This window comes from Lycium ferocissimum, chromosome 3 (genome assembly GCF_029784015.1).
Source record: "Lycium ferocissimum isolate CSIRO_LF1 chromosome 3, AGI_CSIRO_Lferr_CH_V1, whole genome shotgun sequence".
Classification (NCBI taxonomy): Eukaryota; Viridiplantae; Streptophyta; class Magnoliopsida; order Solanales; family Solanaceae; genus Lycium; species Lycium ferocissimum.
The window spans coordinates 21,884,085-21,902,739 of record NC_081344.1 but is presented as its reverse complement, the minus strand read 5'-3'; positions in this window follow the sequence as shown (position 1 = coordinate 21,902,739).

Sequence of the window (18,655 nt, the reverse complement as noted above, 5' to 3'; positions counted from 1 at the left end):
GGGTTATAGTTGACAGGCTCATAAAGTCAGCTCATTTCCTACCTGTCAGAACTACGTATTCGGCTGAAGATTATGCAAAGCTCTATCTTAAAGAGATTGTACGACTTCACGGTGTCCCTGCAGCCATTATCTCAGATAGAGGGGCACAGTTCACTGCTAAATTCTGGAGATCTTTTAGGATGGATTGGGGGACTCAGATGAGTCTTAGTACCGCTTTTCATCCGCAGACCGATGGACAAGCTGAACGTACGATACAGACCTTTGAGGATATGCTGAGAGCTTGTGTACTTAATTTTCAAGGTAGCTGGGATGACCATTTGCCTCTTATTGAATTTACTTACAATAACAGTTACTATTCCAGTATTCAAATGGCTTCTTATGAGGCTTTGTATGGGCGAAGATGCAAATCCCCTATAGGATGGTTGGATGTTGGAGAAAATCAGTTAGTTGGCCTAGATTTGATACAACAAGTAGTTGACAAAGTTAAAGTAATTCAGGAAAGATTGTTAGCGGCTCAGAGTCGACAAAAATCCTATGCAGATAATCGACGACGCAAGTTGGAATTTGAAGTAGGCGATTGTGTTTTCCTGAAAATTTCACCTATGAAGGGAGTGATGAGATTTGGCAAGAAAGGTAAGTTGATCCTTTGGTACATCGGACTATACAGAATTATTCGTACAGTGGGTAAGGTGGCATATGAGTTAGAGCTACCTTAGAAGGTTGGGAGTTCCGTGCATTCGATTTTTCATGTATCGATGCTTCATAAGTGCATTAGAGATCCTTCCAGAATTGTACCTATAGATGATGTTCAAGTCACCGAGCAACTGTCCTACAAAGAAGTTACCATTTCCATTCTAGATAGGCAGGTACGGAGACTCAGAACCAAAGACGTAGCTTCAGTTAAAGTCTTATGGAGAAATAATAAAAGAGAGGAAATGACATGGGAAGCGGAAGGAGACATGAAGTTTAGGCACCCATATTTATTTCCATCTCCAGAGGAGACTCAGGAAGAGACACCATTTTCCTCAGGTATGTAATGCTTTCTTTGATGTTTTCTTGGTCGTGTGGGGCCATAGTATTGATTTATGGTTGTTGTGATTGGTCGTGTGAGGCCATGGTGTTGTATATTTTAGTATGTGGCCCTGTGAGGCATTATTTTGGGTTGCTGTGTACAGGATGGATTGGTACATTTACAGGGGAAACTCTGGCGAAATTTTTATCGAATCTTTGGGAGCCTAACATTCTGGGACGAATGTTCTTGGGGGGGGGGGGGAATGTTACACCTTGGAACTTCGTGTCGCTCACATTATGAACATGCCAATGTAAACTTAAAGTGGACATGAAGCCCTTGTAAGGTGAAGAAGGAGGTTTGATGATTCTAATTAAGATTCCAAAGGCATTTGAGGCTAAAGAAGTAAGTTCGTTAGAGAAAGTTAAGGTTGAGCAATGTTTTGGGAAATTTCGTATCATTTGAGCTATACATTGCCTAGAATCACCTTGAGGAAGAGATATGAGGTCCCTTAGATGGTTAATGAAGTATTATATAAGTGTCAATAAGGTCCCATAAGGATTGGAGGTTGAACGAATTGACGCGAGAAAGTTTCGGAAATGTTGGGTTTTAAGACCACTTATATGAACCGTATAACTTATACGGCCCGTATAATGGTACGTATAACCATTCCAGTGAAGGGTAATCCCATGGCGGGATTATACGGTCCATTTATACGGATCGTATAAGTTAGACAGATCGTATAAATGGCCATATAATCTGGTCAGGTGCCTTTTTCTCTTTTTATATATGGACGACCCTTGCTCATTTAATTCATTTCCAACATTTCCCAAAGCCCTAAAAACTTAGAACATTCCTCAAAGAATATCCATAAAACCCAAGAGAGACCATAGATCAAATAGCAATAATCAAGAGATTCAAGTGTGGGAAGGCTCACTAGGCTTTGTAGAACTCAAGATTTTCTTTGGTGTTGAAGTTGGGGTTTCACTCAAGTGAATGATTTAACTCAAAGCTTGCTCTTGTGTGACTAAGGTGATTTTTTATACTTGTTTCCATGTTATTAAGAATGTCTAGTTGTTGAATAACTTGATTGAGGGAAATAAAGCAAAAGAAGAAGTTCAAATGCGGGTTGATGATGCAATGGGTAGTAAATTGACTTAAGTTGTAATTGTTGGAGTATTTGAGGTATAATCTTCCTATGAATGGTAGTAATGATAATGAGGAAGTGTGGTATACAAGTTTATATAGAGTTGTATTGAAATCGTTGTTGTGTATTAGTTATGAAAAGGAATTTTGGGCATGTAATGAAGTCTCTTAATTACAAAATTGTTGATAATGTCATTGTTGATTTGGAGCTGTTTTATGATATAATGGAAGTCAATAAAACAAGGGAAATGCTGCCCAATTTTCGCTAGCTCATGAATTATTCTAGTTTGAACTTAAGAGTGTCTTTAAGACTTAACCTTAGCATGATCCTTTTAAATGTAGATCTTGTGAACGTGGAAGGAGAACGTTAAATGATTAAGGAGACGTTTAGGTATGTTGAGGCTATCCTTTCTTTCTTTTTGGCATGATCTTATGATATGAACCAACAAGCGAGTAAACGAGCTTCCATATTACTCTTCTCTTAGAAGCACTAGGAGTATTTCAGTCTTTGATGTCCCTATACCCCGTATGATTGTTCCTTCTGTTCATGGGTCTTGAAATTACTCATGTTAATGATATTAGTTCAAAAGTTTTCCATTGAAGGTAATATGTCCTTATGTCACTCCGAGAGTTCTATGTATACATTTCAGCCATGAATTGCGTTCATATACATATGCATATTGACCCATGACCAGAAGGCGTTATTTACACGTATATTATTTGTACATGGGGTATGGTAAAATGGATAGGCGTTATATACGCATTACCACCTGATCAGTTGGTGCACCTTGATGATGATATATGGATCGGGCCATACGTTCCTCGGCATTATTATATGATATATGGATCGAGCCGTACGTTCCTCTTCACTATTATATGGGATATGGATTGGGCTAAATTTTTCTCAGCACTATGACCTATATTTATATACATGAGCATGATTGTCATTGAGAGCATACAGATTATGCGCCGACAGAAGCATTGTCAGTTATACAGATACAAATCTATGCAGATAGTCAGTTTAGCTTTGAGTTACAGATTCTGTACATGATTCTTGTGCTTATACTTATGTTACTCTTACGCCTCACATACTCAGTGCATTATTCGTACTGACTCTCCGATTGCTCGGGTGGCTGCGTTCATGCCTGTAGGTTTAGGTTGATCGATAGGTGGTCCAGCTCCGTATGACCTCTTTTTCCAGCAGTGGTCAGTGCGCTCCATTTGATCCGGAGCTGCAGTCTATTTTGGTATGCCATTCTTTTGAGATGTATATGCATATGGGTATGACGGGGCCCTGTCCCGTCCTTTCTACAATTTTCTATTCCAGTAGAGGTCTGTAAACAGGTGTATGTGTATGTTAGATAATGTAGCCTTGTCGGCTCCTATTCTTTTGTGTACAGTATATGTAGCGGCCTAGTTGGCTGCACTGTTCTTTTAGCTTGTATGTATGTAAATGTACAGAGTTCATGATGTCACCCCTTTATGAGGCAAAGATGAGATCAGATTAAGTCACTTTTGGGCACTTGATGTTCAGTATGGTTCAGGTATGAGTATAGGGGTGTTTGGTCACTAGAGGTCAGACACTCGTCACGACTCAGCGGTTTGGGTCGTGACAGTAGTAAAGAAAGATGTCATGCAAAACAACCTCCTCATCTATGTCATCCTCAAATGTAGCCTCACTACTAGGTTCAAGAACAAGATCATGCATTAGGCTACTAAGATTTTGAACATGCAAGGAAGAATTAGCAATTTGTATGCAAGCATCACCTTCTTTTTCAAAACTTTCCTTCCCACTACAAAAAAAATAATATAATTTGCGGAGGTTGAAAGTTGCAATTCGCGAAGGCTTTAGCCTCTTCTAGCAACTAATGGAGGCTAAAACCTCCGTGAATTGCAACTTTCAACCTCCGCAAATTACCCTTTTTTTTGTAGTGTCCCCATAAGTGTATTACAATTCTTCAAGGAAAGATTTTCATCATAGGGAAGAGTGTTATCAGTCCATAGTGGGTTACTAAACACCTTGTAGTCTCCAAAGGTGACTAATTTTTCAACATTAACATATATCCCACTAGACTTATCATCTCCAATAGTCATGTGAACATCAAATAAGATATTATCTTTAAAGAGGGAACAATCAATAAATGATGAGGATTCAAAACATGTGGTTTCACTCTTGAAAAGATAAACGTCATTTTTCAAAGCATTTTCCTTCCTATGACTATCTATCTACATGACACACAACACTAGCAAGATCTTGAGTCTCATCAAATGTCAATAAAGTAAGATTGTGGGACTCATCTCCATACGTATTATATAAGGGTGGTGTGTCATATTCACATTCTTTCACACTCTCAACTTGGTCAAATCCATTACTAAATTGAGGTTCATCAAACACATCACAAGATTCCTTAATTAGTGGACTATCACTACAAACAAGTTGATCAACACAAGTACTCACACTAGTTGGACTCAAATTGATCTTACTAGAAGAGTCAATCCGGTCATCAATAAGATCAACTAGTGGGTGAGAAATCAGATCATATGACAATGCATCAATAATCAAATCACAAGTGTCAACACTAGGTGGACACAAATCGACCTCAAAAGAAGTATCAATTCGGTCATCAAACGGATCAACTAGTGTTGGTACACCCACATCAACTACATTGTCAACAACCACTAAAGAACTAAGCCCAACACATGGTAAAGATTCATTAAGCTCACATAAGGTTAAGCTACCACTCACACTCCAATCAACATGCTCATTCACAAGATTTGAAGTGTTAAGATTAACTATTTTACCTTGAAGTTCACACAAAGCACCTTCTTTACCTTGGTTTTTAACTTTAAAGCTCATTTGGAAATCCTTCAATTGCCTCTTGTATTTTCGACACTTGAGGGTCTTTACTTGGTGTTACACCCCGTACTTCGTACGTCGGAATATTCTAAGTTGGTTGCGACGAGGTATGGACAAGACTTTTAATTTCCGGTTTTGTTGATTTTGTCTCAACGCATAAGTTGCATATTCGTCTTTTGTTGATATGAAATGTTAAGGGTAAGATTGGAATAAGGAAAAATTAGAGAATGAAAGTTGGAAAAATTTGGGACCAAAAGATGAATTATGGAAAGTTGGCCATTATTTGCAAATGGCCCTAGGTGGCCGGCCATGTATGTGTGTGTGTGGGCCATATGGCCAAGTGTTTAATTTACATATGTAGTCCAAGATGACTAAGTAGTCATCTTTACCACTTTGTTGCCTTAAGAAAAATCAAGAAACATGGAGAAAGATGAAGAGAGGAGAAACGGCCAAGAGAAAAAAAATCTCGGGGTTGTGCACTTATAAGGGAAATGCTGCCCAAAATTCTGTAGAAAAAGTAATGGTTTGGAATTGGATTCTTTAGCGCGTATGACTAATGTTAGATGCCTATCGATGTTATTGTAGATTTTGAGCGAAGGTTTGAGTTTGGATTAGCCTAGGAAGCAAACCGGGTATGTGAAGCTTACCCTTCTTTTCTTTTGGCATGTCTTAGACGGATTAAGGTATGACATGATTTGTGCCTTGGGGTAACTCCATTCGTAAATTTTGAGTAGGTTTGTGATTCGTATTTGCTTGATGTTGGCATCCTTGGTATGTTCCGTATGTCTTGGATATGAATGAGTTTGAAGTGTTGCGTAAGCGATTTTTATATGTTTCTTATTATTCGTACCCTTAGTGCGGTCGAGTTACGATCCTCACGTCTTTTGTATGACTAAATTTCTAAGGTTGCAAAAGAGTTACGTTTTCAAAAGAATTTGGTTTTAAAAGAATTTTGTTTTCAAAAGAGATATATGCCTAAACGACTCCGGAACTTCAAACGTCCGTAACTTTTGCATACGACCTCGAAACGCCCCAAAACATAATATATAAGTTCATAAGACATCACTCTCCCCTACCCCTCGTAGTCGGGCTCGGACGGGGGTCGGCACCCGCCCGTGGGGCCCGCGGCCTTTCTATGCTACCTTTATGGATTTTTCGGAAAATTTAATATTTTCTTCATTATGACTATTTATTTATGTATTTGTCGAGTTGGAAATAAGGATTTTATGCCCATGATTTTGGATACATAATTGTGGTTTCTAAAATTCGGTTTGACATGTTCCGAGCGAAATTCGGGAGAAAACTTGATTTGACTATGGTTTTGGATTTTCAAAAAGAGGGTTCGTTTTGATCATTCGGTTGAGTCGTGATGATGTACGATATGCGTGTGGTTACTTACGATGCTCGTGCGTTACGTGTTACCTCTTTCATCGGATCCCGGGCCGGTATATGATCGTGCGCACTATGATATATTCGAAGTTATCTTGTGTTACGGTTCCCGAGACCTCGCCATAGGGCCGGGTTCCGTTTATGAAGTTATCTTTGTGATATGGCTTATGATGTGTTGTGATGATGTGTTGTGTTCGGGGATACGGAGATTTGAAATCTTACGGAGTTATCTTGTGTTGTGGCGCCGGATAGGGTGGCGACCACGTTACGTTCCTATGGACCGCATTTGATATGTGATGATGTGTGATGAGTTTGTTCTCCGATGATGAGTTTGATCACCGATGATGAGGCGGATCCCACATCGGTTCTTGTCATTCCATATGACAGATTACGATGCGTTCGGTATGAGTATGCATGATTTGTGTGTCGGATGTAAGTACTTAGATAGTTGTGTTATTACGACTTCACTTTCGTACTTCCTACTTTAGTTATGACCTCGTTTGATGTATGCTATGCTTTACATGCTCGGTACATATTTCGACGACCCCCTTTCCTCGGGGGCTGCGTTTCATGCCACGCGGTACCCACGGATGAGTCGGTGATGCTAGCGAGAGATGCTCCGGTTGGATTGGCGAGCTCCATTTCCTCGGAGTCTTTGCCGAGTCGAGTGCTTTGTATGGTGTTCGAAGTTATGATAGAGACTTTGCGGACGAGTGTCGAGTGTATGATATGTCGAATGCATTTTGTAAGCGGCTACGTAAGCCGGTGTGTTTGTATGTATTATGTTACCGATGTGTTTGGCAAGCGGCTATATAAGCCGAAGTACTGTTATGCCTTATATTGCCGTTTTCATACGATTGCAGATTTTATTTGGTTTGAAAAAAACGAGAGGCATGTTTGTTTTCTGAAAAATTTTCATTACGTGTGTATGCTATGTTTTGTGGGCCCAGTATGGTTGTGAGTGTTACGTTAGTCAGCGGGTTCGCTCGGCCCTAAGTAAGGGTCGGGTGCCCGTCACGCCCTAACGGAAATTGGGGTGTGACACTTGGCTTGCTCCCAAGAATACCTACAACATCATGAAAACGACTAGAGACAAAAGAAAAGTTACATGAGTTAGAAAAAGGCCGTGACAACCCTCTCACGTCACTCCTCACAACCTCTCTTTTTTCTACTCTAGAGTTGTCACTTTTCTCTCCCTTACTCCTCTCAATCTTTTCTCTCTCAATTTCGGGGGAGTTGGGACAAGTTCCAAGGATTCCTTTAGAAGGGTTTGGTGAACCCTTCACTTCTAACTTCCATTTTTCTCCACAAGGAGTGACTTCCTCTTCTTTTATTTGTGTCTCCTTGCGTAAGCATGGCCCATTTGTATTTGCTTCTTGCATTTTTGGACGGTGTTTGGTGTTCCTTTGCTTGCCATAGGGATTGAAAAAGTGACACCTCCAAAATTCTTTCAAGGCACTACAAGTTTCAACTGGGTCCCCCTTTACTCTCTCATGTTCCCAATGTTTGATAAGGATCCCCTTTAGGGTGCGAGAAGCTAGCTCTACTTTCTCCTCTTCCACGTAGTTGTAACGTTCAAAGATCTCATCCAACTTGTGCTCCCATTCGAAGTAATCTCCTTCACTAGATTTAGGACACAAGGTTGGCCACTCTATGTTGGAATCACTCACTTTTGTTTCAAAAGTCGCCTTTTCGGGTCAATCCTCTCTTGACAACATTGATTTTCCTCTACTTGTACCTATAAAATGAGCAAACAATGTTAGTAATAAAAGCTCCTCACTAATCACTCCTCTTTGATCTCATTTGTGCTTGGCTAGAACCACTCAAATGTGCTCACCCTCTTGCCTTTTACCACTATTGGAGTATCCCTTAACTCGTGAACCACCCACTCGAATAAATCTAAGATAACACTATGTATTGGTTTGGAATGGAGCTTATGAGACACCAAAAAATAGACTAGTAAAAGCAATGGACAAGAGCCAAAGAAGTATCAACGAAATAAAACGAGAAAAGCACAAAAAGAATTGGCACGAAACAAAAATACGGACACAAAACTAGACTAACATAAGTATGAGACAAATACTTAATGAAATCTAGTTAGAACTAACAAGAAAGACAAGAATTAATATGGAGAAGGCTTTATTTGAGAAAAAATCAAAATTCAATTACTGGCTATTTTCTGTAACTTCTGAAATTTCTGCAGTTATGGTCATTTTTGCAAAATTTGGCTATTTCTGCAATTATTGAATTTGTGATCATTTATGCAAAATTGGGTTATTTCCGTAATTTCTCAAATTCTAAAATTTCCTTGGACCTACTTTACCTAGTATTTACCTTTTTGGCTTGAAAAACACCTTTTCCAAATTGGAGTTGAAAATTTGGATCAAACCCTACTTTTTGTCTTCTTCTTCAACATGAAGATATGAAGACCTTCAAGAACATTATGAACATCCAAATTTTCCAATAGGCCCAAAACAACTCCAAATTCCTTCAAATTATGGATCTCAACTCCTTATCACCTAGAGATGAAACCCCAATACTTTTTAAGCTCAAAGAACCACGAATTCTTGAAGACCCACTTTCAAGTTCTTCAACCCAACAATGATAGAATCTTCAAATCAACTTGAAATTGCCCCAAATTTTAGATGTGGCTTCCTCTGAAGACCCAATTGCACGTTCTTCAAAAACCTTCAAGTAAACAATGGGGATTTGCCCAAACTTCTCCAAGCACATTGGAATTGTAAATCTAGGTAGATTTGACCTCTAGGAACTCAAATCTACAATAAAATTTCACTCAAATCAAACAACACCACCAATTTTTTTGAATTTCCAGTTTTTTTTTCTTCAAAATTTTCAAATAAGATGACCTAGGATTAAGAACCGTACGAATAATCCTTAGTCTAGGCTCTGATATCAAATGATACGATTCGGATTGTGAAACACTGAATGAAACAATCAACACGCGAAAATTAAGATAAATAGAAATTTAGATATGAGAATAGAAGAAAAGGAGATGAGATTTAGAAGAAAGAAAGGAATTAATCAACTACAATTATGACTAATCTACATAGGAAAGGAAACCTACACCTATTAATCAATAATCTAAGATAAATTCATTCCAAGAAAGAAGAGACCTAAACTCATACATAGAACTCTAATACTAGATTATCCAAGAGAGATTCAAGGTAAGAGCTAAGGAATCCACCCACTAATCCTAATACTAGCTAATCCTAGCTAAACTAGCTCCATACTAGGAGAAAACACACTCATAAGAGTTTCATCGTAAATCTCAAACTAAGTTGAAATGAAGACTAAGTAGTCTATTTAGTATAAGCCTATTACAACAAAGGCCCTAAAGTGGCACTTTGCACAAATTAACCCACATGGGCTCTTCTTTACTTGAATTGCAATCCTAGCCTCGTATTTGCACTCCTTAGCCACAAATTATACTTCTAGCCACTTTGTGTGGCTTCTATCAATGGACCTTCATCTCCATGTCTCTCCCAAGAAAGCATCCACACCCTTGTGGCTTGCTCTTCAATGGCCTCCAAAGGCCCCATCTTCCTCTTCCAAGGGTGTGTGGTATGGAAATAAGACATTCTCTGTGATGTTCCTTCCTTTTACAAATCCTGATTGATTTGACGAAATCTAATGTGGTAAAACTTCTTTCAACCTATCATGTACTACTCTAGAAATAACCTTATTGATGAAGTTACTTAGACTTATTGGTCTCAAGTTTGAGTAACTTTGATTAATTCCTTCTTAGGTAACAACAAGTCTGACCTTGGAAGAAAACCTTGACTTTGTTTTAAACATCATCCCTAAGTCTGAAAGAAAAACCCTGAGAAACCATCTGGACCACTAGAGCTTGTGCCATTAAGTTCAAACACCGGTTTCTTAACTTCTTCCTAATTGAGAATTATACAAAGATTTTTATTGTTTTTGTTGCGACCATCTCAAATATATGTGATAATAATGAGAATCAGTAGCCTCCTCTTCTTGTGTGAATTGCTTTAAGTAGAAATAACAGCTTCAGCTGCCATTTATGTCTCATCCTCAATCCAATCTCTCTCATTATTCTGAATCTTTTGTATTTGAAGCTTCTCCCTCCTCCCTTTAGTAAGATTATGGAAGATCCCGGTGTTTCTGTCTCATTCCACAAACCATTTCAATCCTGGTTTTTGAGTCTAGGATTCCTTTTCAAAGTGTAGGTATTTGTTCATCTCAGTTTGTGCCTCTTGTAACACTATTCTATTTATTTCATTTAGTTCTTCTTTGATATTAACTATTTCCTCCCTGATAATAAGCTGTTTGAAGATGTCTCTATATATTTCTCTACTCTATTTGGACAACACCCCTTTCATCTTCTTTAGTTTATGCTTAAAGATAAGGAAAGGGTTTCCTTAAGAATCTGCAGTGCAATGTTGTCTTACTGTATCTAGAAAAGTGTCACGTTCTATCCAAAACTTTAGGAATTTGAAAGGCTTGATGTGATTATGAGCTTGTTGTTGAACTACCTTAATATCAATATTGATTCTTGATCTTATGGAGTTTTGATGATTGACAAATATTGTACAAGTGACAATCTATCTATAAGAAATAATGAACAATGATGTAAAAGAACCATGTCCTTAATAGACCTCCAAAAGGAAATAGAAGAAGGTAGCATATATGCAGGATTGCTGAGAGAACCAGGTCTTTGGGACAAGAGATGGAGACTGTTTGGTCTATAAAGAGAAAACAGTTCCATGCGTATAAAGGAAACCATGGACAACTAGAATTAAGGCATATTCCAATTCTACGAGGAACAGGATTTCAATACATGGAAACAATATCATAATTGGACACATAGAATTAGCTTGGAATTAGGAGAAGTTGGTCGTACACGTGAAGTTCAAATCCAAGTCAAACAAGGATTGGTTTTTGAGCAATTAATTGAACCAAGTCTTGGATGGATTGGGAGAACTACAAGCGAATATTCTATTCCTATTTAACACAAAACATTGATTCTTTGGAGAACTATCACAAAGAGAGAGACTTGGAAGATAGAATGAGATCTATAACAGAGTCCAGGAAGAAATCAACTACAACAACCTCAAAGAGCTTGTTCCTATAAAGATTTACCTATACTATTCTTGATTTGTAATAGTTAGATTCCGTATGATCCCAAAATTGTATCTTGATTACATTCACATAGATTGTAGTGAGTATTCTTTTATGCTGTAAAGGGATTTCATTGGCTGGGTAGAGTCATTGAAGAAGTTGGAGTGAGAGCTCCAACAATTAAGATAATTGTTGAGGATTTGTGTAGGGATGTATAGTCAGTTCCTGAGGTGTACAAGTCATTGTAACCTTAAAAGTTGCTCAGGCTATAGTGGAAAGTTTGGGGAAATCCTATTGGAAATAAGTTGTGGTTTTTTCTCTCTTGAGCAAGGAGTTTTTCACATGAAAATACTTGTGTTTATTTACATATTCCACATTTTACCTTCTTGCACAGTTGCTGAAAGAACCTGGTTTACGTAGGTCATAGCAAACACTTGTTCTCTAAATGTGCATAGTAAGGGTGCATAATCTGAACTTGTTCTTTGTCATGACCTAACCAGAGGGCCATGACCGGCACCCGGAGCTAGCCTACCGAGCACCACTAGAATAAATGCCATTCTCAAAATAAAACTCGTTACGGAGCATTCTTCGATTCCACCTCAAGCATATATATATATATATATATATATATATATATATATATACGGCATTTTTCAAGGCTACAAAATGATATACGTAATATACACTAATAAGGTCATGAAATATCTGCTATCCACACATGTCTACGAGCCTCTAACGGGGGTACTGAAGATCATAAGGATGGGATAGGACCCCTCCATGCCCCAAATATAAACATAAAAGAATATACCAATAAACTGCAACTCTGGAGTAGTGGAGTGCTCCTGTATATCTGCTGATAAAGCTCCTAGGGATCTGGACCATCTCTCTATCTACCTGTGGGCATGAATGCAACTTCCATAAAAGAAAGGACGTCAGTACGAATAATGTTCTGAGTATGTAAGGCATGAATAATAACATAATAAAGAGATACAGAAACATAAGATAAAGAGATAACCTATAACTGACTGCCTCTCAAGGCGGAATCATGCATGCTAACTTTTACTTTTAAAACAACATCATAACATGTATATATAAACTGCCCGTCCATGTAGGTACGGTGTAATCATCATTAGCCCGCGTCCGGGCCTCTTGTGTCTGGGATAATCATCTCATGTCGCCAACTAGTGGTGTCTGCCCGGCCAAATAGGCACGGTGTTATTATCATATCCATAAACCGCCCACTACGCCCACCGTAGTGGTGTCTGCCCGGCCAACTAGGCCCGGTGTAATCATATATAACATAAGCATGCATGGGAGCTCAATCAAAAGCTATAACTCTATTAGAGTGACGTAAGGTCGGTAACCTCCGATTATCTTATGGAACATTTTTCATCGCTATGTCTCACCTTAAAGGAACAATCATCATGAGGTGAGATCAACAATAATGAATGAAGTCAAGAAAAATCATGAAATAAGCTTAACAATAGCATAATAGCATCACAATCATAAACTTTGGAATCTCTAGGCATATGATCATCATTATTGTTATCATCATAAAACGATACTCATCTTTAGCATCATAAGAACTCTAAGAATCGTGAATCTCTAGCTTTTGGAAATAAAGACATCATAGAAATATGTATGGGTTCACAAGAAAGGAATCATGCCTTTGGAAAGATAGGGACTAGTCTTAACATACCTTTTGCCTTCTTAACGACTAAACGTTCTCTCCCCAAGCTCGTGACTCTACATTCAAGAGAATTCGTACTAAGGTTAGGTCATTGAAAGCATGATTAAGTTTAAACTAAGGCAATTAAGAGCTAACGGAATTTGGGCAGCATTTCCTTTGTTTCATTGACTTTCTCCATATAATAGACAACTCCCCAACATCAATACCAGCATCCATAATATCATAATCAAGAGGCTTCTTTCAAGTTAAGCATTATCCAATCCTCAAAACTCCTTTTTAAGGTCATTTATAACCATAGTTACAATACATCACAATATTCACTTACATAAAATACTTCCTCAACATCATTAACACCACCTACAACAAGATTATACTCATAGCATACTAAGAATCATGACTCAAGTTAATTTACTACTCAAAAATATCATTAATTCCATTTTTGAGTTTCATCTTCCACTTTCTTCCTTCATCCAAGTTATTCAACAACCAAATACTCTTAATAACATGAAATAGATGTAAAACTCACTTTCTATTGCATAAGGATGAACTTTGGTTTGATGTACTTTACTTGAATGAAACTCCAACTTCAATACCAAAGGGAATCTTGAACTCTACAAACCCTAGGGAGACTCCTCACACTTGATTTTCTTGATTCTTGCTATTTAATCTTTGATTTATCTTAGGTTTGGGTTAATATGAGAGGGGGAATATTCTATAGCTTTCAAGTGTTTGGGGAGAAGTGAGAAATGAAAAATAAAAGCATGGGTCATCCATATATAAAAAGAGAAAGAACTAACCGACCCGGTTATACGGCCGTATAACTTATACGGTCCGTATAAATGGTCGTATAATACCACCATGAGATAACCCCTCTCTGGAATGGTTATACGGACCATTATACGGACCATTTAAGTTATAAGGACCGTATAAATGGTCGTACAATCCCATTTTTTTTCGAACTTGCTCTCGTTGATTCATTTGACTTCCAATCCTTATGGAACCTTCTTGGCACTTGTATAACACTTCATTAACCATATAAGGAGCCCTATAACCCATCCTCAAGACATTTCTAAATAAAAATTAGCTCGATTGATGCGGAACCTTGCCAAACACAACTTACATTTCACTTCCTTCAACGAATTTAGTCCCACCGAGTCATGCGACTTCAAAATCTTGTAGTACGCACTTAAAGCCATCAAATACTCCCCTTAAATTCATAAGGACTTCATGTTTACCTTAACCTTGCATTAGCCTATTTACAGCGCAACAACTCAAAATTCCCGAGATGTAACATTCTCCCCCCCTAGAAACATTCGTCCTCAAATGTTAGACTCTTGGGGGTTTTACAAAAATTTCGCCAGAGTTTCCCTTGTAATGTGGCACTACCATCCTATCACAGCAACCCAAAATATATCGCCTCACAGGGCCATAACAATAACATCATCAATCATGGCCACACACGACCAAGAAAACATCAAAGAAAGTATTACATACCTACGGACAATGGCGTCTCTGCTTGAGCCTCTTCCTGGGGTGAAAATAAATGTGGATATCCGGACTTCATATCTTCTTCTGCTTCCTAAGTCATTTCCTCTCTGTTATTGTTTCTCCACAGAACCTTAACTGAGGCTACATCTTTGGTTCTGAGTCTTCGCACTTGCTTATTTAGAATGGTAATGGGTACTTCTTCATAAGACAATTTCTCATTAACTTGGACATCATCTACAGGCATGATTTTGGAAGGATCTCCAACACATTTACGAAGCATCGACATATGAAAAATCGGATGAACTGACTCCAAATCCGAAGGCAGGTCTAATTCATAGGCCACTTGGCCTACCTTGCGCATAATTTTGTAAGGCTCGATATACCGGGGACTAAGCTTTCCCTTCTTGCCGGATCTCATTACACCCTTCTTCGGCGACACTTTCAGTAATACCCAATCATTAACTTGGAATTCCAAGTCCCGTCGATGATTGTCCGTATAAGGTTTTTGATGACTCTGGGCTATCAACAACCGGTCTCGGATAAGCTTGATCTTTTCTACTGCTTGCTGGATTAGTTCTGGGCCTATTAGTTGTGTCTCTCCTACCTCAAACCATCCAATTGGCGATCTACACTTTCTCCAGTATAGAGCCTCATACGGGGCCATCTGGATACTGGAATGATACCTGCTGCTATATGCAAATTCAACAAGTGGCAGATGATCATCCCAATTACCTCCGAAGTCTAATACACATGCCCGCAACATATCTTCCAAGGTCTGAATAGTGCGTTCAGCTTGTCCATCAGTCTGTGGATGAAATGCTGTGCTAAGTCTCACTTGAGTTCCCAACCCTTCTTAGAAGGACTTCCAGAAATTAGTTGTAATTTGTACTCCCCTATCTATGATGATAGATACTGGGACACCATGAAGTCGCACTATCTCTTTAAGATACAACTTTGCATAGTCTTCTGCTGAGTAGAAAATGAGCTGACTTTGTAAGTCTGTCAACAATTGCCCATATAGAGTCATACTTATGCCAAGAACGAGGCAAGCCTACAATAAAATCCATGTTGATCACTTTCCATTTTCAAGTTGGAATTTCCATAGCTTGCAACAATCCTCCTGGCATTTGATGCTCAATTTTCTCTTGTTGACAATTTGGATACTGAGCTACAAACTCCGCTATATCTTTCTTCATTCCGTCCCACCAATACATTAACTTGAGATCGTGGTACATTTTTTTTGCTCCTGGATGAATAGAATAACGGGAGTAATGGGCTTCTTCCAAAATCTGACGGCGTAATCCTGCAACATCCGGGACACATAGCCTGCTTCGATACCTGAGAACTCCGTAGAATCTCAAATGGTGACTTCTCTTTCCGAGGAAGTGTATCCATACGACCCGGCTCCGTGGGCCGCGACGATGTCCTACTTGACACCCCAAACAGACGTACATATTAACTCGTCATATTTTTATCTAACTCAAACTTTCATATTAATTATCTCAAACAGATTAAAAGCAAATGTTATCTTAAGCGGTCGCGCGTGCAAAAATCATCATATCATAGTCAGAAGGGGCGGCGGAATACGCATCGCCGAACAGATATACACACATATACAAAAGTACGGGCCATTTAGGCCGCATCCAAATCTGATAGATTGGCGGAAAATACATCGCCAGATACATACACATGTACGGACAAATGGGCCGTTTTGGCCATAGTAGCAAACGGACCGCCGTCGTAAGGAGTATTATAAACAAACGAACACACACATGACCCATGACCCACATATATGACTACGTGCCTCTACAAATCGAAACAAAACATATGACGGGACGGGGCCCCGCCGTACCCCAAATAATCAAATATACAAAAGCATAAACATCGCGAAGATAGGTACCAACTTATGGGCTCCAGGACCAAAAGGAGCACCCCGTAATAGCGAGAATGTGTGGCCTACACTGCGGATCACGAACCTCTGTACCTGCGGGCATGAAACGCAGCCCCCGAAGAAAGGGGGTCAGTACGAAAGATGTACTGAGTATGTAAAGCATAGAGTACATAAATCCAAACCATAACTGAAGTGAAGGGTACAGAGAGAGAATACCAGATCAATATATACCAAACCATGCGAAGACATATGTACATAATGCAAACAGAGATCATGCATAAGGCTCGGGAACGTGGTCACCACTCCGACGCCGGTGCCACACACAAAAGATACTCCGTGGTTTCAAATCTCCGTACACCCCGAACACAACATATCATACCATCAAACATATCATATCATCAAACATATCATAAGCCATATCACAAAGATAACTCCATAAACGGAACCCGGCCCTATGGCGAGGTCTCGGAACCGTAACACGATATCTTCGAATTTATCATAGTGCGCACGATCACAAACCGGCGAACGATATCATGGTAATAGGCACGAGCAGAGTAGTGCGGAAACCATATGCATATACACAATTAAATTCCAAGACTCGACGATTAAATACACATATTCATATACTTATACATATTGAAGACAGAAGGATCAAAATAAGTATCGAGTCTGTCAGAATAGTATACACAAGTATGAGCCTTTAAATGTACCAAACTTTCGAAAAATACTTCATAAGCCATTTTTTGAAGATTTAGTGTCGTTTACATTTAGGAGCTTTCAAATAACTTATAGAACAAATCAAACGAAGCCTTAAATGCATAGGCAAAGGTCCCCTCTTTATACCATACAAAGGTGGATCAAGTAAGACAAACGAAGGAAGTCTCGGGACTAGTGGGCCCACCTCGGGTCAAGTCGAGGTGGCAGACACAAATTACGAACATTAGACTCTACGGAGTCACCCATGTAAATTTCAAAACGATTCTATCACATTTGTGCAAATTATGGAGGTTCGGATAGTTTTCCAACAAAACATAAGAGTTATAATTCAATTACATTGAATGAATAGTACCTAAAGTCAGACTCGGATCTCGATGAACAGAATTGCCCCCGAGGCTCAAATCTCAACCTAGTATGGCTAGGACATGCCAAAAGAAGGAAAGGGATAGCTTTACATACCTTTTCCGCTTCCTACACGTCTCCAAAATCAAGTCTCAAGTTTGCCAAAATCTACAATTTGGTCACAATTACCAAATGTTAATTATAAGCCTTTAGTAATTCAATCTTAAACCATCCTTGTCTACAAAAATTTGGGCAGCATTTCCCCTATATATCCAACATCCCCGAGAGTTATCTCGGCCCGAATATCAACAACAACAACACAAAGAATACCAACGACATCAATAATCGTCACAAAACACACCATAACATAAATAGTCTTCCTTCCCACATAAAGCGACAACTTCCATTCCAACTTCACAATTCCAAGCTAATATCAACATTTCCATATTCATTTACTAATCAAAATCATTTCAACACAATCCGGAAGTATTCCATATCATTACACAAAGTATTTGCAAAACATACAAAAATTCCACCGAAATCATAATTCATTCAAAACCTCCATTCTTCGACGTAAATGTTCATAACACATTTTCATCTCCCAAATTCATCAACAACAACCATAATTCACATTTAGAGTCTTACTTCCATACTTATATAAAAATCATAGAAAAATCACATAATTTCCCATAGTGACATACATGCCATTTCAATGCCAATTCGAATCGTTTAAGACTTACTTACGTCATAAATGTCATACGACACAACTAACAAGCTAAATAAACTTAAATTCATCTCTCCCCTTCACCACTATGGCTCACGGCCATGCACATATTTCACACACACACACACGCCATGCACCACACATCACAATTCCAAAATTCTCATCCAACTCCAATCATTATAACATATACACTTATTCCATAACATGAAAGAAAGAAAGAAATTCTTACCTTTTTCTTCAATTTTTCACTTGCCACAAACGTCGTCCTTTCGCTAAACTAATTATACCACGTCGAAGAG